Genomic DNA, 18301 nt, shown 5'->3' with positions numbered 1-18301 from the left:
ATATATATATATATATATATATATATATATATATATATATCTCACACACATTGCTTTGCACCCCTTAAAATATGTGTAATTATAATTTATCAATTTATAATAAACTTTAAAATAAATTTTAAAATTAAAATTAAAATTAAAAATTAACCCTGCTAAGACCTTTCCTTTCTCCAGTACACACACACACTCTCTCTCTCTTTCATGGCAGGGACTCAACTCTGTGCATCTTGAACTTTCTTGATTGAAATGGAAAATCTTTCTTAACTAGAAGTTCAGTATATACTTTTTGAAATATTTAAAACTCTCCTACATATACACCCAGAAACACCAGTACTCAATGATAGGAAACAGTGAATCTCACCTCATATTTTGCCTTGGAAGTCCTATTTTTGGCCAAATTTATTGTAATGTTGGTTCTAAGTAAGTCATTCAGAGAAACTGAAATATATAAAGGTTAAACTTCACAGAATTCCTTGTTTTAAATTTTTAGCAACTTTGTTGAACTGTAAATAATATCAATAAATAGCGCATACAAAATGAGTGTTCAATTAAATAAGTTTGACATGTGCATATATCCATAAAACCATCACTGCAATCAAGATTCTGAATATTTCAGTAACATTCTAACAGTTCACTCTGTTCCCTTTGCAAGCCTTTTGTCTCTACTTTTCTATTTCCAGGAAACCAGTCATGCTTGCTATCACTCTATGTTTTCTAGAATTTTATATAAATAGAATCTTGCAGTATGTATCTTTTGTGTCTTAACTTCCTTTACTTAGCATAATAGTTCTTGAAATCCACTTATGATGTTGTGTATATCAACAATTAGTTTCTTTTTGTTGGTGAATAGCATTCTCTTGTGTATCATTTGTTTATCCATTCACCTATTGTACATTTGAATTATTCCAAATTTTGATTAGTACATATAAAACTGTTATGAACACTTGTTTACACACTTTTGAAGTGGCATATGTTTTCAATTATTTGCATTAATAACTGTGAGTGAAATTGCTGGACCATATGGTAGACATATATCTAACATTTTAAGAAAACTGCCTCAACCTATCTTCCAGTGTTCTGAAGTCCAATGTACCATCTCAAATTTATTGGCTTGTAGTTTTACTAGTAGCATATGAAAATTTAAATTCCACAACATTCCTGTTAATATTTGGCAAGGCTATTATTCTTTTTTATTTTACAAATTCTTAAAATTGTAAAATGGTTGCAGGTAAAATTTGCATTATCTAGTAATAATACTATTAAATTTTTTTTTCAGGACACATTTTCATTCGTACTTTTTCTTTGGTTAAAATGTCTGATTATTTTTTGTTGTTGTTGGTATGTTTGTCTTATCGTAAGAATATTTTATATATTCTTATCATTGTTTTGCAAATATTTTCTCCTTGTCATAGCTTGATTTTTTTTCTTTATGTAGAAATAAAGTTTACAATATCAATGATTTAATTTATTGATTCATCTTTTTTGTGTGTTAACCATGAAGTTCTTATCTAATCCAAGGTCACATGTCCTTGTTTTATGTTTTCTCTAGTAGATGTTAGGGTTTTAGTTTCTATTTTTAAGTCTAGGATTAATTTCAAATTAATCTTTTTGGGAATAGAGTGAGCTAAAGTTTATTTTTCTTCATAAGTATGTAACTAATCTAGGACCATTTGTAAAAAAAAAAAAAATATATATATATATATATATATATATTGTTTTCTCCCTGTGGAATTGCTTGGGAAATTTTATTGATATTAATTAACCATATGTATATGAATTTATTTTTGGAGTATGTTATAATCCTAATGTTTGTGCCCCCCTGCCTCCTAAATTCATATGTTCCAGTCTTAACTCCCAAGGGACTAGGAGTTGGAAACTTTGGGGGATAAATCATGAAGGTAGAGCATTCACAAAAGAGGTTAGTGCCTTATAAAAAAAGACCCCAGGGATTCTATTCTACTCTGTGAAGATATGACAAAACGACAACTTTCTATGAAATAGGAGCAGGGCTCTCACCAAACACCAAATCTGTTCAGTACCTTGATCTTGTACTTCTGTCTCTAGAATTGCAAGACATAATTTTTTTTTTGTTTTTATAAGTCCCCCAGTCTACCGTATTTTGTTACAGTAGCCCCCCAAAAACTAAAACAGACCATCTAAAGTGCCACAGTCTGACTGGGCACAAAATAACCGAGCCACCACAAAAGCCTTGTAGATTCAAACAGCAGCTCTTTATTCCCGAACTGTCACCGGCACTCTACACGCATGTTCTGGGAAAAATACACCCTCCACCGGGCTCTGCATACCAAATACCCTCTGAATCCCGAGAGAACTCAACGGGAACTCAAGGAGTGGGCACCTGTGGCAGCAGGATAAGCCCTATTCCCAACAGGATCCACCCTAAACCTGGAACCGCCCTATTCCTAGCAGCATCCACCCTAAACCCAGATCCACCCTAAACCCGGATCCACCCTAATCCCTGAGCAGGGTCACCTTTCAACCAAAACTCTCATACATTCATGAAATGTCACTGCAAATGACCTGGGTCCAAGGCAAGCCCATTTCCACAATGGAGAGTCCTCCCCCTAAGCAACATTGTGTAGGCTGACAAGGAAATTGCCATGCGTCATTCCTACTTGGCTATGGCTCTCAGCGCTACAGAGTTCCACTGACCTGTATGCCTATCTATTCACTAAGAAGAAAATACCTCAGTTAGTATAGCTTTGTAGTAAATGTTGAAACTGAGTGCTGTGAGTGTCCCAGTATTTTTCTTTTAAACATTTTTGGCTGTTTTCTATCATTATCATTTTCATATAACTTTTAAAATCATTTATTAATTTCATATATTTTATATTGCAATTGAGTGAAACTCTTGAGGTGTTTAACCACACTCAATTCTCCAATCCATTAACATGGTATATATCCTTATTTACTGAGTGTATTTCATCTCTCTCTTCAGTGACTTAGCATTTTCCTTTAGTGGCCTTGATTTCTTTTGCTACATTTTATTCAAAAGTATTTTATATAATTTGTCACTGTTATATATAGAATCTTATTTGGTTTTATTTCTTTTCACAATTGTTGGACACACACTCACACATACACACACAGATAATTTTTTTACCTCTTTTCAATTTAAGTAGAGTTAGTTTATAGGCAGCAGTCTATCTGGACAGCTAATCAGTCCATAGATAAGAGGAACAATTTGCTGAATTAGCTACATTTATGACTGGGAGAATGTCTAACTTGTCAATCAAATCTGATTAATGGCTGAATTTAAATTTTATTGTTTTAAAGTATATCAAGTAAAAATAGTAACTAATGATATAGAGTCTAGATATGAGTCAGTTTACTCTAGTAAGAACTCCCTGCATTAAAAGTTGCTGCAATTTCCATTTTACAGATGTAGAAACTGAAGATAGTAACTATGGATGTCACTTCCAGCAACAAGTCAACTTTGAAGGCCATTTATAACCAATTTTATAAAATGCCCCTTGCAAAGCTTGTAACAGCTCCTACTTTTAAATTAAAACTAGCAAATATATTTATGCACTTCTGTGAAATTTTTTATCCTAAAGCATACTTGTCCTCTAATTAAGTATTTCAGGTATACATTCTTACAGGATTCCTTCCAAGAGGAAAAGTATTTTCATGAAATTAGTATTGAAAAATTTTAGCAAACTAGTATTGGAAAAGATGCCATGCTAAGACTTGGTGACAACCAGGCTTAACTCAAATTTTAAGGGAAAGCAAAGGAAGATGCTGTGGAAGGGTCATTTGTTTCATTAGAGATGAAGTAGAGAAGATGACAGAAACCTAGGATTTTACTTGCACTGCTTCTTTCTTATGTCTTCTGAAAGAAACACTGTCATTATTACTAATTCCATTTAGTACCAGAAGATTTTAGATCCTCAGAGAAAAACAAGTTGTCCAAATATTCCTAGCAAAATAAAACTCCGCTTTAGGAGCAAGGCTTCCAATAAAGGACAATTTGATTCAAAAATTCAATTCCTTTCCCAAGCATGTCCTTCATTCCACCGGTTTCCACCGTCTCTCACCCTTGCCCTTTTTAAGGATTTCCTCAAAAGCAAACTATATGCAGTGAAAGAAAGGAAGAGTAAAGATCCATCACAGAAATTAAGACCTGACTGGACAATGGAGGCTGGGGACTGGGCCCAGGACCAGGGGTTGGGAACAAGGAGAAGAGCATTGTCCCCAGGGCTAGGATTGAAGGAGATGACACTGCCTTTCCCTAGTGCTTGGAGGTGGCCAGGACTTCAGATGAAAGGAAGAAAGGAAATGTTGGCCTTCAGCTCAGTGATACCAAGTTTTCAGAACTTGAAAGGAAAAACGATGTCTTAAAATGCGCCAAAGAAACCTCCAGTTCTTTTATCAGTGCTTTTACCCTGGAGCTTCTGCCCTGTTCAACTTCAGTAGGAAAATAGAAATTCATGGCTCTTCAATCCCCAAATCTGACCTTATCTTTTAATTTGCAATGAAAGTTTAGCTGCCATGAAAATGCAGCATTTTTCAATCTATTTATATTTTTTTAAAAAATAAATGGTTGCCTACTAATAAATTTCAAATATTCTGAAACACGTGAGAGAGGAATTTGGGGGCCTTTTCTTTTTCCTAGGAACCAGCATGGAAGGCCAAACTTCATTTGCTAAAGCTGCTCCACACATAAGGGAGATTATATCAAATTAATTCACTCCTTGGTAATTATAAGAAATACCAAATAGAGTTCTTTCTCTCTATTTAGAGAACATCATGGTGTTTCTAAGTTAGAATGGGAGGTAGAGGATTACAGGTTGATCAAAAATTTTGTTTAAATATTTAAAAGTTGGAAATGCTACTTACCCTGATTTGATCACTTTACTTTGTAAACATACTGTGCCCATAAATATGTACAACTAAAGAATAATTAATTTACATGAAGGACTCTTTACAGTTCTACTTTGTGGACTTGTTAGCTTTATCATATCAGGAATAGTTGTTTTTAAGGTACTAAGAAGCTGATAGACATTGGCAGTGGAGCTAAGCTTTGTTTTCACAATATTAGGAAAACAATAATTCAAAATAAAATTCAGGAATTGAACTAAATTCTAGCTTTATTTTTAGCCATTTAACATTCTAAGCATATGCTTTACTAAATTGTTTTGTGTACATGTAGAGAGACTACCTTTTTTATTTTTTTATTTGTTTTAATTAGTTACACATGACAATACAATGACCATGACATATCATACATTTGAATCAGATGGGATATAATTTCTCATTTTTCTCAGTATACAGGTTGCAGAATCACATTGGTCATGCAGTCATGTATATACACACAGCAATAATAATGTCTATTTCATTCTGAGACTATGTTATGAAAGCAGGAAAAAGAGATCATTCATCTACATTTTTTTTTTGCAATTAGTGTTGTGGTGGTTGGTTTTTGATCTACTTTGCTTCTATGTCCACACAAAGCAATTAAGAAAATTAGAATACCATGAAGTTCTCTCATAAACTCATGTAGTTCTTTTTTAATTTTACAATACATGCTAGGAAAGGGAGAAAGGGAAATAATTTTAAATATGTCATGAGTTTTATTTGCTAGCCTACTGATGAAATAAAGCTTTCTCCTTGACCAAACTTGAATCAGACTCCACAGAGTCATGCTTTTGACTGATTCCCAACCTTGGTCGCTCTGTCCTTGGCCTGCTTAGTGCTGTTTTAGCGAGACACCTGATGAAGCAGTTCAGTGGAAATCTCCCTCCCTTGATATGTGACCAACCTTGATATCTGATTAAATTCTTCTTCCCTTACTTCTATTATCCCAACATCCTCTCCCATCTTCAGCAAGAATCTTGTCAAGTTGTGCCAAACCTTATCCACTAACCTTCTTATTTTCTATTCACTGACCTCAACCTTGCTCTGTGGCTTTAAATTCCCGTTGTTTCTTGTTGTTTTTGAATTAAGGCCTAATTGGTCTTCCCACTGTAGAACCTCCATTGTAGCACTGCCTCTTAAATAAACTATTCCTTACTGTCACTAATAACTGTCATGAATTTTTCCTTTTATACCCTCTAGGAGTTTATGTCATGGGTGCTGTTTGCTCATTCTTAAAGGCATTTAAATGACATTGAAATACACATATAAAATACAAATATTTTATATGTAGACAGTCACATGTACAGTATTTTATAAATAATTAAAAGGATTTTCAATGTAACTTTTACATTAACTGATTTTTTTTTTTTTTTTTTTTTTTTTTTGCTTAGGTGCTTACTTTTCAAAGCCCCAAATAGAAAGACTTATAGGGCATTTTATTCAAATCAGAAATACAATTTTTAAAATTTCCATTTAAAATACAAACCAAAATATTACTTTGTAACTAACTTTCAAAACACATGTATTCAAATATATAAAGATAAGTGAATTTTATAAACATATACATGGTTGAGTAACATGCATTATTTTAGTTGTTCTTAACTAATTTGCTTATAATGCCAAGAACGTATCACGGCCCAGCATCAGTTTATAATATCTATGCTAATACTGGTTCACTCTGGCAAAAAGAACAGAGTATCAGGTTCAGATTTTCTTGCTGCAATAGCAAAAGTCAGTGTCAAAAGATGAAAATGAGAGGAGAGACCAAATGAGAGTAGATGACCCTTGTTACCATACTTGCCTATATAGAAAGTAAGACTTTTTTTAATGAAAATTCGTTCCTCTCAAAAGCAAGTCACCTTGTATGGGTGCTCACCAAGTCTTTCATATCATAAGAATTTTCTCAATTCACTTTTTAAATTTCATATTTGATTAACACATAATCATGGTATATATGTAGGCGTACAGTGTGATGTTTTTGATACATGTATACATTGTGTTATGATACACATTAAATATCATTTCTTTCTGCTAATAATCAAAATCCTTCACACTATTTCAAAATAATCCAGTTTATAATTGGTAACCAATTATGTGATGAAACACCATATATTATTTCTCTAAATGTAACACTGTGCCTACCAACTCTTCTCTCACCATCCTCACCTCCCCGCTATTCTCCTTAACACGTATTAACCACTATTCCATCTTGACCTTCTCTAAAATCAGCATTTTTAGATTCTACACGTAAGTGCACCTAAAGCCACATAAAACAATATTGAACATGTTAATTGAGCACCTAAAATAAGCAAGCAACACACAAAAGCAAAATATACAAAAGTTATGCAAATGAGATTTGGTATAAAACTTTCAGTAAAATCATTTACACATGAATTTAAAAAGCAATTGATAGCACCAATAGGAAATGATTTATGTCTACTATGTTACCATCATTATGGATTTGAGTATAGCCCTGAGAAATTTTATTAAACTATGACAATATAGTGGCTTAATGTTAGGTAAAACAAAATTACTTAATATAATCCCTCATTGCAATACTAAGATGAATATGGTCAATTCAAAATTAATATCAATAAAAATAAAAATATTTTAAATTTTCACTTTCTGAAACATTTATATCAAACTAATATCTTATGATCCAACATATTTTGGAGTTGGTATGAGTTTTAGTGATCGGTTAGAATGCTAAAAAGAGTAAACATTTAATTTGTCAACTGTATATTGAGTGAATGAATGAATGGGTAGAGCATGAAATAGCAAAAAAAAATCTGCTCTTTTCATTTATCAATATTGAGGTTTTTATTTCCAAATGTATATTTTTTTCACTGGAACATGGACATCTGAAAATAAATTCTTCCATGTGGCAGGAGCTCAGAGAAAATCCACTCCAGTCCATTAATATCTTCCTTCATTTGCCTAAAAAGGATTAAAAGTCAACTAATAGTAGCATATACTTATATAGCATTCCTATGTGCCAGGCACTACTGTAAATGTTTTACATGTATTAACTAATTTAAGAACCCATTAATATGAGGCTTCTGCTTATATTATATAGATCATCATTATTTATAAATTCCAAAGAAAATGTTTTAGACAAAGCTGATTAGACCCAATTGGCTTCCCGGAAATGTATATTTAAAAAGTCACTAATTGCATTTTAAATATTCAGAAGTGGTTTGTTGAATAAAAGTAGTTCCAAAGATGTTATTCATAATGATACTAACCCTTTTGATGAATTCAAGAATGACTCTGCATCTTAATATTTGATCTCCCCATTCTTCTATTTCTCCCTTTTTTTCCCTTAACCACATTTTCCAATGAGTAATCTTCAGTAACGAGGTCAAAGTTGAGTTTTTGTTCCTGGTGCTTTGGCCATACCATTTGCTTTATACCTCAGAGGCATCTAAGATCTGAACCAACTACCAAAGAGTCAATCAAAGTCCTTCTACACCTGCTCTGACCACCATGATATGCCTCTGCTATATCCCATACTCTTTCCCACACTCCAATTTTCATAACTTTCTTCCAGACTGCTCTTGGGCTAATTTTCTATCTACCTCTCTCTTTAGCATTAATAAAAGTAAATTATAGTACGTTTCCTTAGCAGAAAAACTAGGTCAATTTCCTTGAACTTTTTCCCTACTGGAAAAAGTGGTCTGGATTGATTGGTGTCCCAGAAAATTCACAGGTTAAAATCCTGACCCCGACTTCCTCAGAATGTGTTATTTTTTGCAAACAGAGTTGTTGCATTGTGGTTAATGAAGTTGAAGTTATACTGGAGAAGAGTTGGGCTACCTGATCCAATATGATTGGTGTCCTTATAAAATGGGGAACTTGGAACACAGGTAGACATGGGAGGAATACAATGAGACTACGAAAAAGGAGATGGGGGTGACATATCTACAAGCCAAAGAACACCAAAGACTGCCAGCAAAAGACAATAATTACAAGTTACAAGAACGAAATGGAGAGATCACCCTCACAGCTTTCAGAAGACATCAACCGTGTCCACACCTAGAAGTTCAAACTTCTATCCTCAACAACTGTGAAATGATGACTTTCTGTAGTTTCACAACCACGTTGTGGTACTTCATTACAGCAACCCTAGCAAACTAGAACAGAAACTAAATACAGACCTGATTTTACTACGGAATGCTTGAGCTTTCTCAGTTTCTCAGATGGGAGTCTTTGAAACAGCTTTCTTTAGAAATAGTTATAATAGAAACATTTCATCAACTACTACAAAGAAGCTGAGAAGGGCGGGCAAAGCTTTGGGTTAAGGGATGACAGGATGTAGATCAAGTTTTGTTTCCCTCTAATTTTTTCCACATAAATTTGGGGAAATTTAGATTTTGCCATGTAGACTTTTTCATTTGTAAAATGAGATAGCAACACAAGATGCTATTAAAGATAGTATAAGTAAGGTAAGAATTTGGACTCTGGAATTAACAAATCTAAATTCCTACTGACATTCCAAGTTACGGCCCTATAATCTCAGGGAAGTTCCTTGAAATGGCCAGTTCTTTCTGTGACAGATGTAAGTCTTCTGCTTCCAGGTTTGGCATGGGACCTAGATAGAGCCAGTATAATAACTTTGGCCTGGCCAGTGCAATTGATTCATTGCCAGGTTTGAGACCTAGGCCAGGTCAGTGGGCGACAGTGCAGATGGAATAGTTGCAAAGGGATGGGATCTTTGTCACACTGCCTTAATTGGAAAGCAAGAACAGTCACCTACTAACTACTGCAACTTGGGCAAGCCCCTTGACCTCTCTAAGCTTATTTTCCTTCTCTGTTAAAATAAAAATGGGCATAATAATAACCAGCCATTTGGAATTTTGTGGAGTGTAAAATTTTTAACACAGTATCTGAAGTGAAACTTCATTAGTAGTACTCTCATTCAGTGTCTTTCCTAGGTTTGCCAAGTTGAAGGGGAAAGAGAAAATTCACTTATTTTTCTTAGGTTATGGAAGAATCAAGATGTTCAGAGTTGACAAAAGCTGCTAAGGGTTGGATTTGGATGGCTCTGGGTCTTCCATTCCAATCCTGAAGGTCTTTTCCCTTCCACTGTGTGAGCTGTTCTTGGGTGTGACAATAACTCTCCTTTTCCCACTCTAGCTAATTTATATATATAATATAAAATAATATAAATTATATATATATAATATTTATATATTGAAAAACCAAGGTGATAAAACAACTTCTGTAACTTCTACATAAGTTAATCTCTCAGTATTTTTCTTCATGAGTAAAATAATAATAGTGGCTACCTCATAGGGCTATGTTATAGATATGGTATAAATTTCTTATCAGAAGCCTGCTAATGTAATAAACAATTGGTCCATAATAATTAATTTTACTCATATTTAATATCATTAAGGAAAAAGTTAATATATACAAAATATTTAGATAAAATAATACCTGAAATATCATGTTATTTTGATTATCATTGTAGAAGTGCATTATTATTTCACAAGAAGTTATTTTTTATTATCTCACATAGGGCAGTAGCCTGGAAGAATGACGCTTGCATCTGAGTAAAGATTCTATGAGTTCTTCCCTAAGTGATTTAGTGATATATTTTGTTCTAATGACAAATTTTATTAGCTTGTGTGCTAAGAAGGGAAAAACAGACATATACAAATCTTTATAATTAGTTGATGACTTTTGCTTCATACAGCAACTGTTGACCAGGTGAGTTTTGGCTGATTATTTTGTCACCTTGGTTTTTTTAATATATTTATTCTGAGTTTCCTATTGCTATGAGAAGGAAATAGAAAAATGGGATATATGCATCACTGCCAGTAACAAGATCCTATTGAAATTCAGAATGTTCCAGTAATTCCTAGAAAGTGTCTGGAGAAGATAAACTTAGGAGCATTGAGACAGTTATTTAACATGGAGGGAAAAAAAATCAGTAGATATACAAAGAACCTTGTTAAATGGAGAATGGAAAAGAAAAACACTCCTTGGGTTGAAATAGAATGAGAAATGACAATAATAAGTCTTTTTTCTTTATTAATACTGGGTCCAGTTTCTGAACATCTCCTTGATGGCATGTACATGGTGATTATGTGAAGTATACAGTTCTGTGCTTGTCAAAGGAAAAAGTTATTTTAACAATGGAAATTTGCTAACATTTTCTGAAGAAAAAACACTGTCTAGCAAAGAGCTAATGATACCTATCACTTTTGTCCTGAATTTCAAAAGGTTAGTGCTAATGTGAATTGAAACAAAAAAGATTTTCTTTTTCCTCTCAGGTAATTTAATACATTAGTCTGCCCTTTGCTAGTATCTTTTTCTTTTGAATTTAAAATATTTTAGCTGATTTGAATGAAGCATAATGTCAACAAAGATAGTTGAAGTTAGGGCACTCTTATTATTACAAGTTAAATTTGTAAAACATAATTGACTGTGTAAATGAAAAAGTTATCATGGACAACCAAAATGTGGAAAATAAAAGTTAATATCAATCATTAAGCTCACGAAAACAGTTCAGTGATGGATATTATTTGAAACACCAAGGATTTCTTGTTTTATTTTGCTGTAAAATATGATTAAGAATCTGAAAGTTTACAACATTCCCTCTAGTGATCTGCTCCCTTCATATATTTCTGTCTCACATACTAATATCAATTCTTGTTTTAATATATAATACTCTTGCTTTGTTTATTCCTTTTCTTCTCCTATGTGTATGGTTGGTCTGAAACATTTTATTTATTTATTTATCTATCTATCTATCTATTTATTTATTTATTTTACCATTACTAGTTAAATCTTTAATACAGTCTCCTTCAAAACATTTGTTTGGTTTTGGGTGGGATTGCTGTAAATCTTTAGTGCAAAGAATTAAGTTCTCATGGTGTAATTTTCAATTTTCAACAATTAGAATTTTGAAAGAGATGATAAAGATTTTAAATTTGACAAATTAAATTAATAGCAGATTATATCACAACTTTAGCTACAAAGGAAAGGAAATGGCACATTAAATTGCAAAATAAAAGTTAGAAGTACCTATAGAAATATAATTAAATAAGGTCAGAGAATATTTGACAAAAGACCTGGACATTGTTCTGAGTCCTTATACACTCTACTTTTCTTCTTCTTCAAATGTCTGAAATGAACCTAATTGTTCACACCTCAACATGGTGAGGAAACATAAAAATGATAGGAATACGTATAATAATAAAAACTTTTAAAACCTTACATTGAAGGTTTTCAATATTATAAATAGGCAGGTAATAAGCAGCTTAAATAAAACTAGTTTAATTGTTAAAAACCGAATTAGCCCACACCCAAATTTCTATATTATAGAACTACAGAAATCCCAAAAGTAAAAACTAATAAGAATTGAAACACCTAAAGTAAATTTAAGAAATATCACTGCTATTTAATACAATAATAGTTTTCTAAGTATTTGAATGCTATTAAATGTAAAGATTTTTGATTCTTTAGAGTACATTAGTATCAAATCCACTAATTTAGATGGGGAACAGCCACTGAACATTGGTTAATTGCTGTACAGTGGGTTGAATTTGCCAATCAGAGGGAAGCAGATGAAGAGAAAAGATGAGAGAGAATGAAAGGAGACCCCAGCTAGTTCTCATGATGCAGGTTAGTGCAAATTGATATTGTAAAACCTTATTTATGGAGTTCTTTGAATAACATAAAAAGTGTAATATTCAATTGATTTTTTTTTTTTTTTTTGCTTTCTGTGATATAAATCCATCTCTATCTCCTCCCAAGACATTAGTAAAGTCTAATCTTACATGAGTACACTTTAGGCGTGATTTTATCAAAATAGGATAAAAAATCTGGCTTAATAAATTAAGAAACAGTATTACTGAAATGGAAAGACAACCTACAAATTAACTGTAGTCATTGGAAACCTGCTATCCTTCACCACCTGGACCTTGCCTGAGATTGCCTTATGACTCTGCAGCTGGTCATGTTAGTGAGTTCTAACTTCAGATGATGCCATAGTCCTATTTGACATTCAGATAATACCATAGTCCCAGTTGACAGACTATTATTCAGCAGAAAGTTCGAACTAAATGCAGAGAAATTGAAACATGAAGGGCTGGAGAGATAGCTCAGTTAGTGGAGTGCTTGCCTTATATACACAAGGCCCTGGGTTCAATCCCCAGCACCACAAAAAAAAAAAAAAAGATTAAAAAAATACATATGTTGCTTTTAAAGTAGCTAAGTTTTAGAGTAATTTAATAAACAACATACACATGTATAACAAAATCTGAAGAATACAAAAGAGAAATTGGCAGTGTGGAAGCACTACTGAGAAACCCTGCCACCTTCCAAAATTATTCAAAGCAGTTCCGAGAGTAAGACCAGGGCAAAGAAGAAGCAATAAGAACAGTGAGCAATATGGTGATTGGTAGTATGTGCCACACATTGTTCTAAACACTGTAATCCCACAAAAAACAATAGATTGTTAGCTATTATTATCTTTCTTGTTCAGCTGAGAAAATTGAGGCATGAGGAAATCCAGTAATTTGCTAAGTTTATACAATCAGTAAGTGGTGGAGCTAGGAACAAAGGTCAGGCTGGTTAGTGCAAAACACTTAGTCACTAAGTTCTGCACTCTTAGCAAGTATTAACATCCTTTCCCATGACAATGAGATGCATAGGAACTGCTTTTTCATTAAATTTATTACTGAGAAGGAAAATGGGTGCCTTGTTTACTCCCCTGCATTTTTGTCTTTCTGCCTTTTCGTCTTCTTAGAAAACAAGAAGCCAGGAGATGTAGAGAGACAGACCCACTCATTTCAGTAAGAGTGGATACATGCAGGGGTAGACATGCTACTGAAACATCAGTGGGGGTGTTTTCTTTCAATGTTCAAATGAAAGGTTATATTTTCCTCAGCAAGACAAAAGAAAAGAATACTCATTTAATCTTTTTTCCATGATTTAGTGTGTGTAGGAACATTTTACAGTTTGTGCTACTACTTACCTACTTACTAAAAATAGATCTTTAATTAAATTCTTTCTTATGGGATGGTGGTGTCCTTGGTTTTCATGTGAATGATCACCTATTCCATCTGTCTGTTAAATGCCTGAAAATATTATTTTCTGCTATTGTTTAAAGGGAGGATCATGCACATTAGAGATAGGAGACGTGGAAAAATACATATTTTGCTAATTAGTTCAGACACTATATGGTTACCAAAAAAAAAAAAGTAAAACCTGGAGTAACAGTATTTCTCACTCCATCTAAAGCACCCAGTACTTCAAGGGCTCACAGTTAGTAAGAATCCCGACTTGTTGACAGCTGGAAATATTAGTGAATGTCATTCCTATATTCTTTCCACTGCTTAGATAGTGTTTTTTTTTTTAACACTTAAATGTCAACAAGTTTGAGTCAGTGTAAATAGGTTACCTCCACATCAGTCAGTGACAGTAAAATCTCAAAATGTTAGAAGTGACAGAAGTTTGAAAGTTTTTATGTTTTTATTTTACTCATTATTCACAGTTAATAACTCAAAACCAATATTTCATGAATGTAAGAAGAATTAGTAAAACGTTTCATAATTACAGTGACAAGTGATTTAGTAATAATTCAAGACCTCCTCTCTGGACTTCACAGTGTAAACCTGTCTTATAAAAGAGACCAAAATATAATGATGTTCCTCTGATAATGTCAGGAACAAAATCCTACTGGAGAAAGTAAAGCAATGGGCACATCTCAGACTGAACTGTGATCTTTAGCAAACCATGTTGTAAGGAGATGCCACTAAATACAGAAGCATTGCCTGTACAGTCGTCAGCACTATCACCAAAATATCATTAGTATTCTGGTGTTTGAATATAAGGAAGGGTAGTTGTAAAAATATCGTAGCTTCATTATAAGTGTGAGAAAAATTGGAATGAAAACTGGGATCATATCTCCAGTACAAATAGAAGCGCTTGAAGCACAATTCAGGTCTATTGTCAACTATATCAACTCTTTGATGCTCAGAGGATATTCCTCTCCATGCTACAAAACTAGAAATTTACATAGAAGAAAACATGAATTGTACATACATCTAAGAAAGGAATTGAGAAGAAAAGTCTGGTTCCTGATGTACAATAAGGTAATTAAGCTTTTGCAGAAGTCTTAAAAATTGACTAATTTACTCATAGAATTCTCTACACCAAAGAAAGCCCACTTTGTTCATCTTGTTGAACGGACTGTCCTCCACCTGTCCACTTTACTCATGCTCCTGTGGCTTATCAATGGATGCATCGCATTACATTGTTGTCTTAGAACTTTATTATTATTATTTTTTAAAAACCTACCTGATGTGCCCGGAAGAAGCATTCTTAGCAGATTTATATACTTTTTTTTTTTTTTAAATTTAGAGGATCTATTCATGCATACTTTTTCTGTTGAGCTAATTGGAAGAGTGAAGTCTACTGGCAGATAGATCTATATAACTAAGTTGATATTCCAAGGTAAAGAGTTGATTACCAGAAATAAAAAAAAAATAATCATTTCTTTTATTTACCAATTGGAAAAAAATAAAGCATGTTAGGTATCTATATATCTTAATAGAACTTGTCTACATTTTTTACTAAGGTGAGGGAACAATATGGGTTTCGTTTACTCTGGAATATTTAATTATAGCCCATTGTTCCAGAAAGTGGCTGCTCATGTGAGGAGTTCAGCATATACTTAATGGCACTTTCACTACATTTTTCTAACCAAGATTAAAAGTACATATGTGTGTTTGATTTTGCTAAAAATGTAAACCCAACACGATGACCATATTTTCATTGCATTCCTAGTTTTCATTTTCTTGGTAGTTGCCAGCAGAGTATCTCCTGATAATAACTTCGACATATTTTGTAGGAAGAAATGTGAAGTAATTCCTCCACTTTTTAACACTGCCTCTTACTGCAATTCCATCAACACCCCTACCCTGTCTCAAATGGATAAGGATACAGAAAAATTCTATTTAACTTCATGGAATGACTATCTAATTTGTATTAAATCTGATTCTTCCATCCTCTATTTCATAATATTTCTAGATAGTAAGAAGCATTTAAAACAAAGAAAAGTGTTAAACAATTATATCTTAGCATATTTTATGAATATAATTCTTTCTTTGCATAGCAAGATATAAAATATGTATAAATATATTTTGTAACTTGATCTTGACATTAAAATTATTTTGGGAACAGCATATGCTTTGTTATTGACCATTGATCCCTGTGTCAAATTGTATTAGGAATTCATTTATTTCCATTCCCTTTTTGTGTTCTTATAAAAGAATTCTACCTTTTACTTGAGGAAGTCAACATTCTCAGCTAAAATACTATATATTCTAGCCTTCATTGCAACTAGATAAGTTCATGTAGTGAAATGTGGGGTCAAAAAAAGATATCAATAGCAATTTTAAACCTTTTCTTCCTTCATTCCCATCTTTAATTCTATTTCTTATCCAAAAACTGGATGTGAGGGCTGCATTCCGGTTACCATTTTGTTTTTCATGAGGGGTTCTTGAGGATGTAGGTCACAGAAAGATGGTAGATGAGGAAAGTCAAAGGAGCGTGGTTCCTTAAGACACCCCAAAGTACCTACCCTAGTCATGGTCTGATTTCTTTATGCTGCTTTTTCCCACTATTTTTATATGGTAGAGAAATTGTCTTTTTTAAAATTCATTTTTAAAACTACTGTTTTTAGCAGTCAAGTGACCCAATGGATTTTTTTTTCTAATTGGAATCCCTTCTTTCTTTTACTCTGTTAGTTTACTCTGTCATCCCTTTCTACCACTATCCACCCCAGATTCCAAGGGGTGAAACTGTCCTTCCCCTGTTTCAGGCTTGGCTCATGATTGGTTGGAGCCAAGAGTGGTAATCTGATTACTATTACCCAGACATAGTGATTGGTTTAGGACTGAGTATGTGGTACAAGTTTTGCAAATGACAGCTAAGGTAAAATCTGCTGGGTAATTTTTGAGAAGTTTTTCCACTTTTTTAAAAGTTCAAAGTGAGGGCTAAGATGTATGCTATATACATAATTGTTTAACACTTTTCTTTGTTCTCTTTATTTTTTATTTTTTTATTTTTTACTTTTGTGTAGTGTCATCTCCAGTGTAAGGAACTATGGTTACCATCTGGAACATATAAAGAAAACTCACCTAAAAGAAGAAGTTAATATATGGAAGATGGCAGAGCTAGGAAAGACATTCTAAGTTCCTAGTGTTGAGCTAGTGAGCTAACCCCAGGGCTGCCTAGTTTTGGAAACATTGTTATGTAAAAAAATAAAAGTCTTTATTGTCTAGATCACTTTCACTTGTATTCTCTATTACTTTGAGTTGAAAACATCCTAAAAAATGAGAAAGTATTACCTCTTTATTACCATTTTCATGGTGCTAGAAGCAATTGAATTATTGGGGAAGACAGACAAAGAGGAGAAATGGTATTGACTAAACGCCTTAAAAAGACCTAAGGAAGACATTGGGCTTCTTTTTCTTGTTGAAAAGGAATACTTAGAGAAATTTGAAGGACTGCAGTTTGTAATGACAATAATCTTATTATAAATTTCTGATTCTGTAGTGAATCAATGGATACTAATGGAGTATAAATATTTGTTCCTCCAACAACATGATAGTTCACCTTTCTTTCACTGCTAAATATTAGGATAGCTGTGCCTGTCTTCAAACTCATATCATAGAATTGGTAAATAGCTAACAATTTGTTATCATTAGAAAACTAGAAATTTACGACATTAAACTGATTTTCATTAAACTGATTTTCTTTTAAGATGTTACAGGTAACAGGTAAGTGCAGATCTGAAATACATCCATTTTGCAAACACATTAGATTTTGCACTCAGCCTCACACTACAAATTTTTCACTGGACATATATAACCTTCCTATAGAGAAAAAGAAATATTTCTTTTACTCCAAATAATCTATTGTGGTTTCTTACAACTACCATAAAGCTAGTAATTCATAAAATATTATATATATATATATATATATATATATATATATATATATATATATCTGTATATTTGTGCACATACATTCATATGTATACATATACATGAAAATAATGTCTGAAACATAAATATACCTTAAATTACTTTTATATAAAAACTGTTATAAATAATTTAATATATATACATATATATCTGAAATTGCACTTTGTAAAAATACTCGCTTAGAACTAATTTTATCACTAGTTAATACAAACTACTGAGTTTACTTATATACCACATAGATAACCCAACTAAATAATTTCACGTTAAAATTAACCAACTGAGAGGTGGGAGGATCCCACTTTGGGATTCTATTATCTAAAACATCCATATGCAAAGCCAATTTTTTTCTCTTGTTTAATTGAATTTCTTCTGTATATCATTGGTAGTTGCCAATACCAATGATTTTACCAATTTTTATT

Source organism: Marmota marmota, unplaced genomic scaffold (genome assembly GCF_001458135.2).
Source record: "Marmota marmota marmota unplaced genomic scaffold, marMar, whole genome shotgun sequence".
Lineage (NCBI taxonomy): Eukaryota > Metazoa > Chordata > Mammalia > Rodentia > Sciuridae > Marmota > Marmota marmota.
Note: the sequence above shows the minus strand (reverse complement) of the source record.